Below are 18721 nucleotides of genomic sequence, written 5' to 3' on the forward strand. Positions count from 1 at the left end.
TTTTGTATGAATCAATAAAATCATACAAGATTACTCCTTTAAAAAAATGTATAAATATACAAATTTATTTAATTGTCACATTAACTCCTTAATCAAATGTTCACGGCATACGACTTGATTGACATACTTTAATAGGTAGATGGTTTGATTGATAGAATTAGAAAATCGATTATCAAAATAAAAAAAGCAATAATTAAATGATGATAGCTATAATTTAACTAAGATCATCTTTTATGAATTCTATTTATAGCGATATTTATAATTTTATATATAGAAAATATTTAAGATTACGTGTAATACTAAAATCATTTATATGGAAAGGAGCAGCATGATGTGGTCACCTAGTAATGTTTAGGATAGTTTTTTAATTGACATTGAGAAGACACATAAAAGATGGAATCTGTTGAAGGCACAAGTTGGTGTGTGGGATATTACACAAACTCCGTTCTTTTATTTTAATTTGACAAATACCATACGCATGTATTCTTATCCATTAAGATATGCTTTGTTGATAAGAAACAAATTCTAATATCACTCATTAAAATTAATCTCTCTTCCTAATATCACTCATTTCAAATATTAAAATTAATATTCATGCATGATATCACTCACGTTAAGTATCATAGATATCATTCACACATAGTATCACACAACATCAAATATCATAAATAATATTCATACGTTATTCGCACAAACATATCAATGGTAGTAAGATATATGATACCACTTAGCATTGAATAATAAATAAGAACGAGTTATCTAGCATCACTTTGCGTTAGAAAATAGATAACAATGGATTACTTGATATTACTTAAGGTCAAATAATAATCATCAATAATATATGATATCATTAAAACAATCAGATATGGATGATAAAGGTGGTACATGGTTTCACTAAAAAAAAATTACTATCATTCACCTATTAGGATACTTTTAAATTAAATTAAATAATATATTATATTCGAATTGATACATATAATTTAAATTATTATTATATTGAAACGCTCTTCTTTGAATGTATTTACTTATGTAAAGTTGAAATGTCTCCGTCTATACTACCATAAAAATGTGTCTACTAATGCAAACATGGAGCCTACCTAGACTCTTAGTAAGCTACAAAGTGTTGAAAGTGATACCTTGTCTCAAGTATAGTTGTCTTCACTAATTGCTATGTTGAATGCCCCCATTCTAGGTGTTCATCGAGCCGTCTTTGCTAAAATTATTTTCAAGGCATTGAAATTCTCCATCAATATGAGGTCGAGTATCTATTTCTCAAACACTTAGTCACTCAAATTAAAAAAAACCGATTCATAATATTATCTCAAAAGGATCATTTTATAACTTTTCTTCAATTATAAGTTATCGTATGATCTTATGGATATGAAATATATAAAATTATGATCTATCTCATGAAAGAGAGATTTCTCATTCAAACTTTATTTTTATTCCTTTTTCATTTTTTTATCGTAAGTAAAATTGTCTGAGTGTCGACACTTTAATCACTTCTGATTCGCATACAACAATAATCTATTTAAATTAAAAAAATGAACAATAAAAAATGTTATAATCTTAAATTTGGGGTATTGTTAGCCCAATGCTTGGTAATGCTAATATTTGGGGTGTAGTTAGGGTGGCAAAGGATAAGGTTGTTTGGCATAGGCTAGTGTGGCATGATTTTCATATCCCTAGACACACTATAATTTCTTGGATGGCCAATTTAAATCGGTTGCCCACGAGAGATAGACTTGCTTCTTTTTGGCCTTCAACTGGAGAGGGAATACGTTTTGTGTGGAGGTGAGCAGGAGAGTGGGGATCACATTTTCTTTGGTTGTCCATTCTCTAAGAATGTGTGGACTGAGGGTTTGAGAACTTGTAATATGCGTCGTGGGATTATGAGTTGGGAGTTGGAATTAGATTGAGAGGTGAGGAGGCTGAAGGGGAAGTCCCTCCTTACAATCGTGCTCCAACTGGCGTGGAATGTAGTAATTTAGATGGTTTGGAATGAGAAAAACCTCATAATTTTCATGGTCGACAGTCTCTTGAGCAGGCTTTGGTTCATCGGATAAGGGAGGCGGTTCAATAGAGTTTGCATGGGAAGGTTGAAGTTCTCAAGACTAGCAATGTTATAAATAGTAGTCTATGTAGAGGCTGGAGATTGATTTAGCTGTTGTTCTTAGTTGTTTTGGGGTAGACTTGGGTTTGCTTTCTATTTATTGTTTTGGTTTTTGTTCGGTATGATATTATTTATTTATCAACAATTATTACCTTCCTGGATAAATAAAATCAATGTATTTATAAAAAAAGTTATAATCTATATTTACAATATTACACATCAACAATTTAAGATTTTTTTTTTGTTAATTTGTTACCTGCAAATCTTGTAATTTTTTTTGGTTACACAAATCTTGTAACTTTGAACATGCTACAAGTATAACAGCACTTGGCAATTAGGTGACCAACACAAAAATAGTCAACACTGAAATGGAAATACTCGTTTCTGGCAAACGCAAGCAGATCGGGTTAGGTGGCAGTGCCATAAATACTCCATACCTCATACTGAATCATTCCACCCCTTTCCAGCACTGCCATTACCTTCAAAATCAGATTAAACGTTGATTAAAACAAAAGTCAAATAAAAACGTTGACCTAGTGGTTTGGTTGCTGTGAGCTGGCGTTTCCCCCGCCCATGCGTTCTCATTAGTACACACCCACACTCCCCTTTTTATCCCAAGGTCGCGACCGGACCAACCAACACCTATCCAAAGTCTCTGCCTTTACCTGCAAGTGTTTCCCTTTCCATTTCGTCTTGGCCTTTCTCCTCAGCGATTCAGTTACCGTTTGAATTACTTTTCTGGGTTCTTGAAATTGAGTGTCGTTTCGTTACATGTTTTCTTGCTCAGATGTTTTAGATTTGTCTTTTTACGAGTGAAGTTTTTTGTTTTTTGGGGTTTTACTATCTTCTTTTCAGTCTCGTTATGATTTTCTTCTTCTAACCAATGACGAAATGCGTGTTCTAATAATGGAATTACCAGTACATAATCTTTGTCTTTCAAGTCGGGGAACAACTGAATTCTAGTCTTACAGTTTGATTTGATGGAGTGGAACGCATCAATTCAATCATTCATTTTATTGGTTATTTAATAATGTTTAATTACCATTATCACAAGAATTTGATTCGATGTTTCATGCGTTGTTATCTTCCTATGCTTTGCTTCATAATGTTCGGTTAATGCTGGTCTGTAGTAGGGGAAGACTTTGTTAATGCTGTCAAATACTTCTTCCCAGAGTCTAATATTCTTCCTGCTTTTAATTCCATCATTATTGCCTTGATTCCAAAAATCCAGAATCCTAGCAAAATTAAGGATTATAAATCTATCTCTTATTGCTCGATTGTTTACAAAACCATAACTAAAATCCTTGTCAAAAGAATGACTATCCTCCTTCGTGACCTCATATCCCTCAATCAAAATGCTTTTGTTAGAGGTAGATCTATTATTGATAACACTCTTCTTGCTCAGGAATTAGTGAAAGGCTACGGTAGAAAAAATATATCGCCAAGATGTGCTCTCAAAATTGACTTACAAAAAGCCTTTGATTCTCTTAACTGGGAGTTTATCTCCACCATTCTTATAGCCATAGGTCTACCTTCTATTTTCACTAGATGGATTGATATTCCATTGCTTTTAATGGTAGTCTAATATGATACTTCAAGGGTCAGAGAGGTATTAGACAGGGAGACCCACTTTCGCCTATCCTTTTTGTGATTGCAATGAACATACTCTAAATTTTTTTTAATCTTGCAGCAACCAGAGGTATATTTGGTTACCACCCAAAGTGCAAAAAACTTGGTATTACTCATCTATCTTTTGTTGATGACCTCTTGATCTTTTGTAAAGGAAACCTTGATTCTATTGTTGGGGTTACTAGTGTGCTTAATCATTTCTATGTTTTATCTGGTCTGAACCTCAATGTTAGCAAAACTGAATTTTATTCTGTTGGTATTTCTACTAGAACTCTGGACTCCATTAAATCTGCTACTAGTTTCAAACAAGGCTTTTTGCTTGTTAGGTTCTTAGGAGTCCCTCTTGTCACTCGGAAACTCACTGAAAAAGATTGTCTTCCTCTCATTGACAATATTAAAAATAGGCTTCATCAGTGGTCTGGAAAACTTTTAAGTTACGCTGGGTGTCTCGAGCTTATTAAAACTGTTCTTTATAGTGTTGTTAACTTCTGGAGTAGATAATTTATTCTCCCTCAGAAAGTTATTAATCGGCTTGAACAACTTTGCTCTCGTTTCCTTTGAAAAGGAAATGATATAGCTGCTAAAGGTGCTAGGATTAGTTGGGATAGACTTTGTTGTCCCAAATCTAAAGGAGGTCTCAGGTTGAAGAATATACATTCCTGGAATAAAGCCTGCATGATTCAACTCACCAGGAAAATCTTGGCCAGAGAGGGTTCTTTATGGGTCGCTTGGATTCATTGCTATATCATTAATAATAACGATCTAAGTGATATAAATGTTAACTCTACCTACAGCTGGACCATCAGGAAACTCATGAAAATTAGCAGGGAAATCCTTCCTAATTTAACTGTTGGTGACACTAAAACGAAAGATATTTGGGAAGATATTAGAGTTCATAGAGACAAGGTTTCATGGCATAAAGTGATTTGGTTTCCTCTTCACATACCCAAGCTCAACATTATCACTTGGATGGCCATTCTAGATCGTCTTTCTACTAGTGATAGACTTATTAGAATGGGAATTGATTCCAATAGTCTTTGTATTTTGGTTAATGAGGATCATGAATCCAGAAATTACTTGTTTGTTGAATGTAATTATGCTACTTATCTCTGGAATTCTATTATGAATCTATCTAGCATGCGAGATACTCACATGTCTTGGGATTCAAGGATTGAATGGGCTGCTAAAACATGGAAAGGTAGATCTCTACTTTCCACTATATTGAGGATCGCATGAACTGCTTTTATTTACTTCATTTGGGAGGAAAGAAATAGAAGAATTTTCAACAGAGGATCACGAACAGCAGATCAACTCCCCACATCTATAAAGGAGCTAGTTCGATTCAAAATCAGAGACAAGGAGTTCAATAGACTTGATTATGTAAATTCAAGAGTTTGTAATTATTGGAATATTGACTAATCTTTTTGTTTGTACTTATGTTTTTCTCCCAATTGGGAGGATTGTTGTACATTGAACCTTTTTATTGGGTAATAAAATCTACTTATCCAAAAAAAAAATGTTCGGTTGTGTAGGTTGAATAGACTAGGAATTATGCAACTGATATCTGCACTATTTCTCTGAACACAAGTCTTTTGTACCTGATTCTGATAATCTCACTTCCAAACACCTTTAAGTATGGCAAATTCTTCGGTAAGGAATTGAAATTGACCCCTTTCTTAAGCATTGTGATTGGAATCAATATTACAAAATGTGCTTGTAATCTTAACCAAATCGAAATTCAATTCTCAACAAATTGTAACTTTTAGAGAAGCCGGTGTCTTCTGATATTGAGTGATTCTTTAGAACAGGGGGATTTTATGCTTATAGGGCTAACTTATAAAATTTTAAGGGACATAATAGATTATCAATAAAAAATACAAAGAAAATATCTATATGAGAATTTGAAATTTTCAGGGGCGACCACACCCATCGGCCCCCTCCTCGCTCCATCTATACTTTAGACCATTTTGCTTTGCTGGCCAAGTAACTGTTATCTCATTATGTCCTTTCAGAACTAGCACCAAAATAACATCTTTTGTTATCTCATTATCATTGTACAGTGAAGATCTTCTCATTATCATTGTTTTCTTCTCTTGTTAGTCTCAGCTAACTAGAAGTATGAGGAGAATAGAGTCCAAAAAGTCACATTCATGGTGGTGGGATAGCCACATCAGCCCCAAGAACTCAAAATGGCTTGCAGAAAATCTTGAGGGTAAGTAAGATGCTGCTATATATATATACTTCGAAAGGCGTTTTGTCGAAGAACATATGGTATATCAACGTGCTTTTTGTTATTTAGTTTGTTGCAGCTGAAATGAGATGTTATAAGAAAATGGGTTTAATTCTTATCTTTCTCCCGTGGTTCCGTATTGTTGCTTGCTTTCCTTTCTTGTATGTGCATAAAGAGCTAAATGTTCTAATGATGATGATGATCTCACTATCTGTAAAGTGAAGATGTTGTTTATGTTCTTAACGGAGCAAGTGTTACTACAAGATAAAGGCGTGGTAGTATAATATTAGCTAATCTACTGCTTTCTCCGTACTCTCATACGGTGTTTGTTTCTGAAATAATTTGAATTGTGTAAATGTCAAACAAGAGAAAATAACAGTGAGATTGCTGACTACAGAAATGGATCGTAGAGTCAAACAGATGCTGAAGCTGGTTGAAGAAGATGCAGACTCCTTTGCAAAAAAGGCTGAGATGTATTATAAGAAGAGACCGGAACTTATAACTCAAGTTGAGGAGTTCTACCGCATGTATCGTTCTTTGGCGGAGCGTTATGATCATCTGATGGGAGAATTGAGGAAGGATATGCCGTTAGACCTTCAATCTCAGGGTTCTGGAATCTCTGAAATTGGCTCTGATCTTCCCTCCAGTTGTCCCTCCCCGGATCAAAGCCCGAGTCCTCGTAAGTCTGGTCGTAAATCTGGCCCACGTGCTGCTGGTTTTGATATCTTCCTTGCTTCTGGTGGGAACAGCTCTGATGTGTACCCAAAAGGAGATAAGCCATCTTCTTCAACTGATTCTGAATCGGAATCTGATGATTATTCAGTTTCATCAGGGAATGAGGGTGATCAAGTTGCAAGTGGGAAAATGGCTGACTTGGAGATTGAGCTCCATGAAATGAAAGAGAAGCTACGGATGCTAGAGGAAGAAAATACTGAAAGGGGAGCAAAAATTGATAATTCGGATCTTCTTGCCAGAATTAGAGAGTATGAAGAAGAAATGAAAATTGCTAATGAACGAATACAGCTTTCCGAAGAGAAAATCATTTCTTTGAAGAATGAACTCCAAAAATACAAACAACTCGGAACAACTGGCTCAGAATCATTGATAGAAGAAAGTGCGGAGACGGACAAGCCTGATCGAATTGAGGTTAATGAAGCATTAGAACTTCAAAATAGGATCATTGTACTGGAGAAAGAAAATCAACATGTGATAGCAAGGTGCATGCATTGTTGGAAGAGTTAAGTATTACTAAAGAAATGCTCGAGAGTTCCGAGAAAGAAAAAGCTAGTTTGAAGCAGAAGCAGTTTTATGATAAAATTCAAGATTTGCAGTGTCAGCTCGATACAGCCCAAAGAGAAATTGTGGAGTTGAAACTGGAGCTTGCTGAGAGAAGCAATTGCATTAAAGTCTTGAATGAAAGCCTTGAGACTTCAAAATCGGAGAGCAACAGGCTTAAAATTGAGGTTAATCAAGCATTAGAACTTCAAAATAAGATCAATGTACTGGAGAAAGAAAATCAACTTGTTGATAGCAAGAGGCAGGCATTGTTGGAAGAGTTATGTATTACTAAAGAAATGCTCTAGTGTTCCGAGAAAGAAAATGCTAGTTGAAGCTTCACGAGAAGCAGTTTTATGAGAAAATTCAAGATTTGCAGTGTCAACTCGATACGTCTCAAAGAGAAATTGTGGAGATGAAACTAGAGCTTGCTGAGAGAAGCAGTTGCATTAAAGTCTTAAATGAAGACCTTGAGACTTCAAAATCGGAAAGCAACGGGCTTAAGAGCAATATGTATTCACTCGAGACCAAGGTTAGTTCAAGGGAAGTTCGGATTGTTCAAATGGACATGCATCTTCACCAATTACATATGGAACATGTGAAGCTACTTGCTAAAGCTGAAGGAGCACAAAAAATGGAGGAGGAATTGCAATCAAAGTTAAGGAACTTGACGATGAGATCAAGAAGCAAAGAGTAACGATGCTCGAGGAAGAGGAATCGAAACGAGAAGCTATAAGGCAGCTTTGCTTCACTCTTGAGCACTACAGAAACGGGTATCACACGCTTCGGCAAGCATTTATCGGTCACAAGAGAATTCCAGTTTGACAACTTGAGAAATATGCAAATGATACTGTATCAATAAGATGTGTAGATGTGCCATCAGCTTTCTTCCTCCATGCTTTGATGTAGTTTCATGTTTCAACACTTTCCCTTTTAGCTTATGACGGATTGATGTTGCCATGGTTTCGGTTTTAATCTTGCATTTAAGGTAAGATATATGTGTCTAATAATCTGATGCATAATGCAAGTATTCTTATAATGGCAATTACCAATAAAATATTCAGAAAATAACACTGTGTACATGCAAAACTCATTATTCACATTTTAAATAAGTCTTTGCAGCTTATCTTTAAAAGTCGCAGTGAAGGATGAACACAAGATTTTATGTTAAAGAAATTAATTTATAAAATTATAAAAGGTAAAAAATTATCCATATAAAATACAAAGAAAACATTAAAATTATATAAGAATTCGAAAGTTTTAGGGGAGCAACTGTCATCGTCAACCCCTCGGCCTATCCATGTTTGCAGCTTCATTAATAACTTCACAAGGCCTTAATGAAACTCATAATTGGGCATACGCATCGATAAAACTTCTTTATGAGTTTTCTTGTAGTTTTCCATCAGCTTTGCTATACACAGATAATTAGATCAATTTATGGTCTTGCTCCCCTTACTATGCTTAAATTTTGATTTTATCCCTATAATCTTAGTTTTGCATAATTTGATCTCTGATTATTATTATTATAATAGTTAGTCCAAATTGTTAACATTACTAACTATAATATTATTAGATCAATGCATTTTGCACGAAGTATTAGTATCTATCACTCTTATTTGATATTTAAATACGAGTATACGACCCCTAAAGATCATCTAAAAATATAGAAAAACTTGAAATATATATATATATATATATAACAATGCCTAGGGAAGAGCAAAGAAATCAAATAAATTGAAAATTAATATTTAACGGACAATGATTTATAAATTTAAAAACCGTTATTATAGGAACTACATGGAGTTCTATATTTTATAATATAAAAATAAATATGTTATATCACAAGTAGAAAAATAACTTAAAAATACTATACGAAAATTATTCATTATTTTATTATTGTTGTTCTTAATTAAGGATTAAAAACATACAATTCAAAAAGTGAAAAAATTAAAAATAATAACATTTAAAAGAAATAAAGAAAATTATACTATTTGTCTAACTATACGAAATATGTCAAGTTATATATATCAAGTTACCAATTATTATTATTATTAGTATTAGAAAAATACATCAAATTATTTAACAAAATTAACATAAACAATACATTTTCGGAAAGTGAAAAGATTATAAATAATGACATTAAATTAGAAGGATAAAACATACAAAGAACCTTTTATAGAATGTGACCCACAATGAATACCAATGTTCCCCTTGTCTCTGGGCATATGCCATTATCTTCCCTGTTCATTAGGGTACCCATTCATTTATGATCTAAAGATGGTGATGGAAACATGTACCCTGTGCAAATCTAGGGTATCCCTTAAACTAAAGTTAATCTGTGCAATAAATTAATTGATTGCCTCCGGGGTGTTTATCTTTATATATTAATCCCAAAGTTGAGCTACAAATTCCAAGTCCTTAAAAGCCTACACATCATTAATCTGATTCAACCACCCCTGAAAACTAAACTTTGCCTTCTCTCATATTTTTCTCCTTCCCCTGCTTCAATAATAATTACCCTTTAGGTCTAATCATGATTTTAGTCCCACTGATACACGAGAATCGAGATTTAATCCATCTACTTCAATTTATCACAATTTAATCCCTTTATGTTTATAAATAAGTCCAAATCGATAACACTATTAGTTGTCACGGTTAATGGGGAAAAAATCCAAATAGACCAAAACATGTCAAAAGTAGAGGGATTACATCCTGAATTTCAGCATAGTAGAGGGACTAAAATAAGAGTTAGACCTAAAAATATTAAAAAAGGAAGAGAAATATAACATCTACAAGAATAAATCTTGATAGACCCAACTTTCTTTTCTTTTCCTAAAAGAAACGGAGATGCATGTGAACGTAAAAAGAAGGGAACACCCTAAAGTAAAATTACAACATTTATTCTGGTAAGCTGTAATAATCAATACTTTATTCTTCTTTTTCCTTTAATTTTACCCTTCATTCTCAAGCAAACCCCAGCCAATTGCAATGTAATGTAAACATAGGATCTAACACTTGGAATGACAAAGGGTTTGACAAAAGTAAAGGGACTATCTGTAGAGTTAGACAGAAAAGCAACTTCAATATAATGTGTAGGAATTATAGAATGGATTAAACAACAGGAGTCTAAAGGTAAATTTGACCAGAATTGAATGTCGCACCTAACATGGCTTGCAAAGGACAACTACAATGCAGTAGCCACTTAATTTAGTGCCACCAAGCTCATGCAAATACCACACATCAGCCTTAGCTAAGCAGCTAACCCTAGCTTGCTTCAAAAGTAATTATAAAAGGTGAAAAAGATTATAGCAAAATCAATCTATGCTCTAACTCCTCTTCATCTCGTCATCCTTTGATGAAAGCAGAGGAGAAAATGCCACTCCGAGACGACGAATCAGGGCTCCGTCAACCGATCAGCCTCCTCAAGAAACAACTCGAGGCTTCTTTGTCTATAAATGATTCATTGGTGAAAGAAAATCAAGACCTGAAACAAGAGGTAGCTCGTTTGAAAGCACAGATCAGTTCCCTCAAGGCACATGACAATGAGAGAAAATCATTGCTTTGGAAGAAGTTGCATAACTCGAAGGACAACTGTGGTACGAATGCGTCGCAGCAGAAATCAACGGAGTTCTCCGGATCGGAAAATGTATACCCAAGGCCGAGTTTCCAGGAATTGTGTATGAGAAAAGAAAGGCAATTAGAAGCACCAAAACCGCCATCAAGGTCTTCTCATCCTTTATCTCTATATCTCCAAAGGAAGTGAGTAAAATCAAAGATAAAGAGCCATCGGTACCGGCACCACCAGCGCCACCATTGCCATCAAAATTGTTAGCCAGCTCAAGATCGGTCCGCCGTGTACCTGAAGTCGGGGAGCTTTATCGTTCTCTAATGAGGAAAGATGCCAACATCGAAAACAAAACCAACATGACAACAACCCCATTGCTTGCATTTACTAAGAACATGATAGGCGAGATTGAGAACCGATCAACCTACGTTTCAGCTGTAAGTACATTTTCCTCTCACATTTTAAATCCAAAACCCACATTTTCTTACTCTCTTACAAAATGTCGATTTCGATTAACAAACAGATCAAATCCGACGTCGAAAAACAGAAGGAGTTCATAAATTGCTTAATCTCGGAGGTCCAAACCGCGGCATTCAAAGACATGTCAGATGTGGAAGCATTCGTGAGATGGTTAGATCAAGAACTATCTTCCCTGGTGGACGAGAGGGCAGTTCTGAAGCATTTCCCGCATTGGCCGGAGAGAAAAGCCGATGGTCTGAGGGAAGCTGCGTTTAGCTACCGAGACTTAAAGAACCTGGAAGCCGAAGTGTCATCGTTCAAGGCCAACCCCAAAGAGCCATTCAATTCGGAGTTTAAAAGGATGCAAGCATTGCAAGACAGGCGAGCATGTATAAACTGAGTTACTTTTTACAAACTTGGATACTTTGAATCAATAGTATAAATTAACTGCATGATGAATTTGACAAAACTTGCAGGTTGGAGCAGAGTGTGAGCAACATAGAAAGGGTGAGAGAAAGCAGTAGTAAAAGATACAGAGATTTGCAGATCCCGTGGGAATGGATGTTGGAAACTGGTTTGATTGGTCAGGTAGGTAGATCCTATATTCAACTATGAAGTGCATGTAAAGGGATCATCCAACTAATAAAATTAAACTTAGCTAATTTGATGGAAACAAATTTAATTCGTCGTTCATTATGGTTTAAATGAAAAGTCATGTCGATTAGAGTCGTTGGCTTGTGTTTGAAGTGTTTGAAGGAGAGAAAAAGTAAATTATCATGAGAAAAAAGAAAGAGGGTCGGTCGGGTATAGACTGTCCATCTCCTTTTCAATCTCGATTGAGACATTTATAGTGATATTTAGTATTTGTGTCAGCCGTATGGTCATGATGACTATTTATAGACTGATAAGATTAAAAAGACCTAGTGGTCAGACCTTAAATTTCGTACTGGTAAATCATGTGGACTCGTTAGGAGTATTATTTGTTCCTCGTCCATGCGTTGTAGTTGACTTGAGGGCTTGTGTTTGAGATACGTGAGCTTTTAGGGACTTCGATAAGTAGAGAGGTTTGTGTGAAGATAAATTGTTGATAAAGTGTGGAGAGATTCAGTGTAATGTAGATTTGGAGATTTCTAGAAGAAATCTCTGAAGATATAACACTAATAAAAGTAGGAGATTCATCATATGTTCCTTTTCGGCATTGCAGATGAAAATCAGCTCATTGAGACTGGCGAGGGAATACATGAAAAGAACAACCAAAGAACTGCAATCCGAGCAATGCTCACAAGAAAACAATCTCTTTCTTCAAGGAGTTCGATTTGCGTACAGAGTTCACCAGGTAACCCTTCAAAATTCTCGACCAAAATCCAATTTCATCATCGTTTTGCTTTCTAAATTCTCTTTTCTTTAAGATTTCAGTTCGCAGGTGGTTTTGACGCAGAGACCATTTGTGCATTCGAAGAATTGAAGAAGATAAGCAGCTTTGGTGATCACAAGCAATAGCCACATACATGTTCAAGTCCAAATGTATTTTTGATGGCTTGTTAGTTATAGTTAATTAGCCTTGAAAACAAAACTGCTAATTAGTATTATTCAGTATTTACAAATTACAAGTTGCTTAGTTCATAGTTTACACATATAATTACAATTTGATTTTGGTTTACTGAATAAATTTAAATGATCAAAACAAATCAAGTAGTAGCTTCATCAAAACGATATCCTTAAACTATGGACTAAATTTTAAATTCATCTTTGAACTTCAAAAATGTTCTAATTTAACCTCAATCTAGAATATTGTTCCAATCAAATCATTTCCGCAATCTAATTGTTTTAACATCAAAATTGTCTGCTGAATTGTTTATTTAAAAAAAATTAGGAGCTTACTGATCACCATTCACCAATGGTTCCATGGTGTACTGGTTAGCACTCTGGACTTTGAATCCAGCGACCTGGGTTCGACTCCCGGTGGGACCTAACCGTCTGATTTGTCGGCCTGACTTTTAGAAATTTTGAACGCAAAGCTCAAATCCCACCACCTGTTTGCTGTTTTGTCCCACTCTTGCGTTTGCTGTCTCGCTGGCAGCAGCTGGCTTCCGGCTACCACCCGGGTGGGAAAAAAATGCATTATTACATCATCATTTAATAATTGTCTTTATACAAAGATATATATATAGTGTACCATTAATCATTCAACTTTAGATTATATACCATTAAAATTTTAACTTAAAACATTTCAATTTTAATACTAAACTTTAGCTTAGGTTTTAATTAAGTTATTAAATTGTTAAATCACTAACAATGAGATGATTGTAGTATTTTGATGTTGATGTGAAAGTTAAAAATTATATTTCATTTCACTTCATCTTTTTTATCAAAATTAAATTTTTTTCTCTCATTTTCGGTTGTTACAGAAAACTCGTCTCATCATCTTCTACTACTTTATCAATTTGATTTTTTTTAAAACTTCTTTAAAACTAATAAAATTAAGGGTAAAGTATAGTAATAGTCACTGAATTTTTCTAAATTTTTTATTTAGGTCCTCCAACTTTTAAAACTTGCAATATGATCCTCCAACATTTAGTCCGTTTGCAATATGGTCCCCGACGTAACCGGCCATTAACGCTGTTACACTGCAGTTAGTACGTTTGCAACATGGTCACTGAACTTTTCAGGCGCTTGTATTTAGGTCCCCCAACTTTTAAAACTTGCAACACAGTCCTCAATTTCCATAACATGTAAAAAATCCAATTCGTTCACGATATATCAGTCCCATAATCAACATGAACTTATTAAAAAGAATACGAGCTCACAGGACGCCGAAAACCATAGGTCGGATCAATACAATTCAAGTAAACTAGTACCAGCAGTCTCTCGGATTGAGCCTGACGATTTCACAATTTCGATACTCACAACCAATTCCCTGATTTAAAGAAAAACCAAACAAGAAGATAAAAAATTTAGCCTAAGACCCTCTTTCACTTCTATTCTGATGGACTGGATATCTTTCATAAGGAGTACTAAAAGTTTTGATTAAGAAGAAAGAAAGAAAATTAGATGGTTTTGGTTCAAAACTAACAATGAATATCCAGATCATTGACATGCAGTTCCATAAACATACAAAATTCAACAAAAAACGCACAATACGAGCTGAAAATGGGAAAGTGCGAAAGAGGAAAAATTTACTTCCGGATAGCCTAAAAGAAAAAATAAATACCTTTTTGCAAGTGAGGGGAGAGGCTAAGTTCGGTGTTGCGTTCCAACAATTCTTCCTCCATTTTTTCTTTGTAAATAAAAAGCTTAAAGACATAACACTGCTTGGGTTTACAATTTTACATGGGGGAAAATTGAAAAACAAAAACCAAACGAGAGTGCATGTGAGCGAAAGAGACTGAGAGGTGAATGCGTTGTTTGGGATTTCATTATATTTGATCATCTGTTGGAAAATCTTTAACCACAAGGATTAAACGAAGAAATTATTATATGACATTTATATAAAATAATTTCAGCTTTGTTGGTGACTTTCAACAATGACACTTAGTTCATCTTAGTAGTATTTGTCAACTCTGCATTTTTAACCCCATTTTTTTCTAACAAGAATTTCATTGAACATCTATGCTTCACCTGAGATGACATGTATCTAACATTACAGCTTGAATCGTTAATGATCTCGATACTCAATTGGTCGGGTCTTCTCTTAATGGACCCTTATTCAAGTCAACACCTCTACATAATTCAAAGTTAGATTAGAATTTCCCATGCATCCCCGACATAAAAGTTACGCTGGAAATGAGAAGAGAGAAGCAAAAAAGGAAATTAGATATCGAAAAAGAATTTGGGGTTTAGAATGAAATTGAGGATTGTATTGCAAGTTTTAAAAGTTGGGGACCTAAATGCAAGTTCCTAAAAAGTTCAGTGACCATATTGTAAACATACTAACGACAGTGTAACGACGTCAAACAGCTGGTTACGTCGGGGACCATATTGCAAACAGACTAAATGTTGGAGGATTGTATTGCAAGTTTTAAAGTTGAGGGACCTAAATGAAAGCTTTAGAAAAATTCAGTGACTGTTACTATATTTTACCCTAAAATTAAATATAAAGATCTATTAATTTTGGGGTTTAAGGTGTTTGTTTGAAAATTTGAATAATGAGAAACATTCTTTCAAACCAATCTATTTTTTATTCAAACTTATTTTTAATTTAATATTTTATTGAAAAATATTTTCGAATTATAAATTTACCCTTATATGATGTCAAGTTTTCTGACAAGTGTAAATAACAATGTTTTTTTTTAACTTATAGAGAATCCAAAAATAAGATAATATCATAATTTCAAGTTTTAACACATATATCATCGAACAAAATTCGTCTGAATTTACACAATTTATGATAGTTTCATTAATATAAGCACGCAAGCTAAATTATTGTATACAAATAAAATTTAAACTCTAATAAAATTTATATTATCTCAATCAAATTTATATTATAACTTAAATTTTTAGATAATATATTTTAAATAATAATAGAGACATCATAAACATAGCATCAGTAAAAATATTAAAACATTAATTACATATGTTTAATACTACCTAAGTATTAAACTAATATAAAATAAAAATATGTAACAGGCTTATACCTAAAATAATTAATCATCTAATTAAAAATATATGAGAAATATACTAATATAAAAAGTTCATTATTTTAAAAGTAACATTACTTGTCCTGACTTGATGAATACGTAAATTTTTTAAAATTCTTGTTGAAATATTATTTGATTTTAATATAGTATAAATTATTAAATGATTAGATTGCTAAAATCTACATTTTAAGTAATATGAAAGAATTGTCATAGTATATTTTCATGTGATCTTATATTTGCGAAAAATAGTTTTTAAGTATTTTAAGTCATCCTATAATTAAAAAAATATTTAAGGTTAAAAAATAATTTTTTTTGCAAAAAAAAAAAAATTGTTAACCTTCAGTTTCGAAAACTAAAGGCCAGTATGGATAATGTCTATTCCAAAGTACTTTTTAGTTTCAATGTCAAGGCCCTGATGTCGATATTGAATAATGGATTTTTATACTTATATATCAATATCGATATGAATGGTCAAACGATTATGAATTTCAAATAGAGAAAATAACCTCAGTGACCAAAAATCTTAGATAATATACGATTTTGATCAATTTTTTTAGATTTGTGAAAATGACCAACAAAATCGCAATGCGATCTCTAATTCGCATTACGATCTCCAGTATCGCAAATTCGTGTTGCATTGCGCGTTGCGATAGTCTACAGTGTGGTTGCGATAGTTAAAAAAAAGATTTTGTTTCTAAGAATTTTCTCTAAAAAGATAGTATCCGCGCGGACGTGTCGAAGACACGTATTACCACAACCACGACCACGACCACGACGCGAAATTTGAACAAACATGGGAAAGTGGTAGAATTATATACGACGCGAAATGGAAAATCGCAACGCGAATTTGCGATACTGGAGATCGCAATGCGAATTAGAGATCGCATTGCGATTTTGTTGGTCATTTTCGCAAATTCAAAAAAAATTGGTCAAAATCGTATATTATCTAGGATTTTTGGTCACTGAAATTATTTTCTCTTTCAAATATTGGTAATTAGGTTTCATACCCACAAGTTGATATCAATTAAGTTACATGTGAGCATTTAATGATTAAATTAATGCTTCCAACGGTTATAATCAACCTGCAACGGTCCCAAATAATAAAGTACCGTTCGGTTCACAGGAATCTCTTAAAATTAAGGGGAATTAAAATATAATTCTACCACTTTCCCATGTTTGGTTCAAATTTTCAAAGGGAATTGGAATCCTAAGGTACTGTAAATTTTATCAAATGAGAAAAGTAAATTTCATCATTTCATGAGGGAATTGAAATATTTGGAGGAAAGAATATGAAATTTAATCATACTACTCTCATTAATCTTTTGGTAACTTATTAACATATTTTGATCGGGTCGGGTTTTTTTAAGTGTGATATTCGGATCAGTCGGGTCGGGTTTTTAAGTGATATTCGAGTCGGTCGGGTTTTTAAGTGTGATATTCGGGTCAATCGAGTTTTTTGAGTGTGATATTCAGGTCGGGTCGGGTCTGATTGTTTAAGTGTGATATTCGGGTCGGGTATGGTTTTTAAGTGTGACAATTGGGTCGGGTTTAGGGTGAAAAATACCCGACCTGAAAAGATATATATTTTACCTTATATATTTAGGAATAACTACAATAATATCCCTATATATATAATTTTTATCAATTAAGTCATTATTTTTATGAATAAAATTTTTTTTCGAGTCGGATCGGGTAAAACTTTATTTGGTCGGGTCGGGCCGGGTCTCGGGTGGAGGTTCCCTTTTTCTCGAGTCGGGTCGACTGGACAAAAATCCGACCCTGGCCATCCCTAATTGGGATGATTTTAACTTATGATGTTTATTAGTATGATTTTTATAATTTATTGAAATGAATAATCAATCAAAAATAAATTTTAATATTTTTTAAATTTTATAATATATTGTTACATGTAAGTTATAAAATAAACTAAAATTAAGCAAAAAAAGAAAGGTAATTCTGTCATTTTACATTACTAAAATCAAATTCATCTGACATGTCTGCAAACCAAACAGACTATAGAATTGGATTCCAATTCAATTTCCTGCAATCAAACAGGTTTCAGATTCAGATTCTAATTCCTTCACAGACTCCAATTCTCTCAAAACATTCAACGAACCAAACGCCACTAAGAATGCTTTAGAAACATAAAGTGACTAAGAATTAGATGAAGACCAACTAGAAACAATATTTAAAGAATATACCAAAGTCAAAAGAGTTTTTGAGTACTTATTTGTTATATTTCATTATAAACACGTGAACTTTATTGTTTATTTTATTCAAGTGTAAATTGAGTTTTTGATTGTGTGAACTTGTTTACCTTGTAAGATTTTCTTGTGTTTCTAATTTATAACTCCTATTTTGGAGCTAGTGTAAGAAGATATTTTAGTAAAAATCTTGAAGTATTATAAGATTACAATCGTCTTCAAAGATTAGTAAATTCAAAGGATTTGAAAATTCTTAGTGTGAATGTAGGCTAAGTTCATAAGTAAACCAAAAATCAAGCACGAAACATCAATCAAGCTATAACAGAAAGAAATAGCACAGCTAGTAGAGAAAGAAACGATCTCACCATATGGAAGAGAAAACCGAATCAATCGAACAGCAAAATTGGTGACGAACGCCAATGAACCCTAATCAACTAAATCGATACCTAAATTCCAGCAGAAGCTTCGAATTCGGCGACAGAAAGAACTGAAAAACACTCTGATACCAAATAGAATCCTATCAATGACCCAAACATCATAAGCAAGATGAACTAAAGCTATGAAACTCAGAAAATGAACAGAGATGTAAAGAGGAAGACAATAATGAAC

The 18721-nt window shown here is 33.6% G+C and overlaps 1 non-coding gene and 2 pseudogenes across 1 annotated transcript; all 3 read left to right on the forward strand.

The window, feature by feature from the left end:
- Positions 1-5265: 5265 nt before the first annotated feature.
- LOC120142309 lies at positions 5266-8133 on the forward strand (annotated as a pseudogene).
- A 2450-nt stretch (positions 8134-10583) lies between these two features.
- LOC120142314 lies at positions 10584-12834 on the forward strand (annotated as a pseudogene).
- Positions 12835-13170: 336 nt separating this feature from the next.
- Positions 13171-13242, forward strand: TRNAQ-UUG. The gene has a single exon. It is a non-coding gene; the product is annotated as a tRNA-Gln (tRNA).
- Positions 13243-18721: the final 5479 nt, after the last annotated feature.

This window comes from Hibiscus syriacus, unplaced genomic scaffold, assembly GCF_006381635.1.
Source record: "Hibiscus syriacus cultivar Baekdansim isolate YM2019G1 unplaced genomic scaffold, ASM638163v2 tig00110824_pilon, whole genome shotgun sequence".
NCBI lineage: Eukaryota > Viridiplantae > Streptophyta > Magnoliopsida > Malvales > Malvaceae > Hibiscus > Hibiscus syriacus.